We start from the raw sequence: 3,523 nt of genomic DNA on the forward strand, positions 1-3,523 counted from the left end.
TCCAAACCGAGCTCGATAGCTGCAGTCGCTTAAGTGCGGTCAGTATCCAGTATTCGGGAGATAGTAGGTTCGAGCCCCACTGTCGGCAGCCCTGAAAATGGTTTTCCGTGGTTTCCCATTTTCACACCAGGCAAATGCTGAGGCTGTACGTTAATTAAGGCCACGGCCGCTTCCTTCCCACTCCTAGCCCTTTCCTGTCCCATCGTCGCCATAAGGCCTATCTGTGTCGGTGCGACGTAAAGCAACTAAAAAAAGTTTTTTCCAAGCCTCTATGGCTCAGGCGGCAGCTCGCTGGCCTCCCTCTACTGGATACCGTGGTTCAAATCCCGGGCACTCCATGTGAGATTTGTGCTGGACAAAGTGGAGGCGGGGCAGGTTTTGCTCCGGGTACTCCGGTTTCCCCTGTTCTCGGACGAAAAATTAGTCACCCTAGTGCACACGCTAAGCCTGTACAGCGAACGAGTCCCGTGCTCAACCGCACGCGCACTTCCTCTACGTGAGCATAAGACAATAGCGGTCAGTCAGACATTGATGTTTCAAATGGACTGTGTACGTCAACATGGGATGTGACAAAGTGGCAGAAAGGGACAATTGTGTTTGGCCGTGCCCATGGCCATACGGTGCGTGAAGTTACTGGATTTGTTGGTATATTGCAGTGGACTGTTCAACGTGTCTACAACGTGGCCACGAAACACGATGTCACAATTGTGGTGAGAAAAGGATCCTAAGAGGGACCGGAGACGCGTTTCACGGCTTGTGAATCAAAATCGCTTCCAAACCCGACAGGAATTGATGCAGTCAGTGAATGAAAGTCCATCCCAACCTGTTGGCGAGAGAACATTGCGAAGGAACTGCATGCAATGAACATTCAATTTGGAGTCGGTCACTCCGCAAGGAGCCATTTCTCACACAGGCACATACAGCTGCGCGTCTTCAATGGGCTAGAAATCATCGAACGTGTAGCTGACTGGCGGAACATAATGTAGTCTGACGAATCACGTTTTTGCCTGTATTCCAATGAAGCACGTCAAGTGCACCGAAGACCAAATGAAGCATTTCATCCTGGATGTATGCAAGGCCATGTTCAAGCCGGAAGTAGGTCTGTGATAATTTGGGGTGTTTTTTTCGTATCATAGATTGGGCCCGGGCGAGTTGGCCGTGCGCGTAGCGGCGCGCGGCTGTGAGCTTGCATCCGGGAGATAGTAGGTTCGAATCCCACTATCGGCAGCCCTGAAAATGGTTTTCCGTGGTTTCCCATTTTCACACCAGGCAAATGCTGGGGCTGTGCCTTAATTAAGGCCACGGCCGCTTCCTTCCAACTCCTAGGCCTTTCCTATCCCATCGTCGCCATAAGACCTATCTATGTCGGTGCGACGTAAAGCCCCTAGCAAAAAAAAAAAAAAAAAAAAAAAAAGATTGGGCCCGCTCACTGTGGTGAACCAGCATGTGTACTTAAACATTCTGGATGATCAGGTGTTGCCTTTCAGTCAACATCTGCGTGATGGGTATGCTATTGATTCCCCTGTTTTTCAAGATGGCTAGCGATTCGAACCATTGAGAGGTCTCTATTAAAATAAATAAACTCGTGCCCTCGTTCCGAGGTGGTGTAGCTCTTTTCAGCTACACCCCCAATGGAGGTGAGCTGCGTGTACATTTTAACCACATTCTTAAATTATTGGCAGTACCGGGAATCGAACCCGGGCCTCCGAGGACGGCACTTAATAGAGCCAACTGTTACAGTACGTAGACGGACAGAGGTCTCGATGAGAGGCTAACAACGAGGTGAATTTGATTTAAGACTGTAGTTGTTGTGTCTTCATGTTGATGGGTACTAGGCCCTTACAAGGGAGCCAGATTCTTCTGGTTTGTGAAAACCTACAACCTGTTTTCCAGTCTTGACCGGTCAGGGATGTAAAGAATGAAGCAAATATAGGCTGTTAGTACGATGGGTTCGCCACTCCCAAAGTGATTTATATATGAATGATAGATGCTATGAAATGAGAATGGAGAGTGTTGCTGGAATGAAAGATGACAGGGAAAACCGGAGTACCCGGAGAAAAACCTGTCCCGCCTCCGCTTTGTCCAGCACAAATCTCACATGGAGTGACCGGGATTTGAACCACGGTATCCAGCGGTGAGAGGCCGTCGCGCTGCCGTCTGAGCCACGGAGGCTCCTCTTCTGGTTTGTATTCGGTGTAAAATTGCAAATGTCTTCGATGAGATCTTAAAATCTAAGAATAACTGGTACTAGAAGTCGTCCAGGAGAAATAATAATAATAATAATAATAATAATAATAATAATAATAATAATAATAATATAATAGAGAATCACCGAGCTCGATAGCTGCAGTCGCTTAAGTGCGGCCAGTATCCAGTAATCGGGAGATAGTGGATTCGAGTCCCACTGTCGGCAGCCTTGAAGATGGTTTTCCGTGGTTTCCCATTTTCACACCAGGCAAATGCCGGGGCTGTACCATAATTAAGGCCACGGCCGCTTCCTTCCAACTCCTAGGCCTTTCCTATCCCATCGTCGCCATAAGACCTATCTGTGTCAGTGCGACGTAAAGCAAATAGAAAAAAAATAGAGAACCTGTTTCTTACCGTGATGCCGCAGGTTCGATTCCCGCCCTGATCAGGGATTTCTATAGAGGACTGGTTCCAGGTCCTCTCAGCCTACGTGAGAACAATTGAGTAGCTATATAACGGTGACATAGTGGTCTAGAAAGGCACGAATAACGATCGAGAGGATTCGTTACGCTGACAACGCGTCATCTCGTAATATAGAGGCCTTCTGGCTGAGCAGCTTTCGGTTGGGTAGGCTAAGGCCCATCAGGGCTGTAGCACCATGGGAATTATTATTATTATTATTATTATTATTATTATTATTATTATTATTATTATTATTATTATTATTATTATTATTATTATTATTATTATTATTATTCTGCTGCTTTTCCCACCCTTTATGGGTTCGCGGGTGTGACCTGTGTAGCCCATGTGGATATGGCCCTGTTTTACGGCTGGATGCCTTCCTGTCGCCAACCCTATGTGGATGGATGTAATCACTATTGCGTGTTTCTGTGGTGGTTGTCTGAATATGAAGAGGAGAGTGTTGGGACAAACAGAAACAACCAGCCCCCAAGCCAAAATAATGGATCACACGGAATTAAAATCCCCGACCACACCGGTAATCGAACCCGGGTCCCTCTGAACCGAAAGCCTGAACGCTGACCATTCAGCCAAGGAATCGGACCAGAAATAATAATAATAATAATAATAATAATAATAATAATAATAATAATAATAATAATAATAATAATAATAATAATAATAATAATAATAATAATAATAATAATAATAATAATAATAATAATAATAATAATAATAACGAAATGTTTATTGCAGCAAAAAGCCAGAATAGATATACTGTACAAATGACCATACAATAAAAGATGTACCTGTAGTTAATCACTGCACAATTTCGTTAGTGATGTAAGCATGAAACCGGTTATATTGATTGTTA

Source organism: Anabrus simplex, chromosome 1 (assembly GCF_040414725.1).
Source record: "Anabrus simplex isolate iqAnaSimp1 chromosome 1, ASM4041472v1, whole genome shotgun sequence".
Lineage (NCBI taxonomy): Eukaryota > Metazoa > Arthropoda > Insecta > Orthoptera > Tettigoniidae > Anabrus > Anabrus simplex.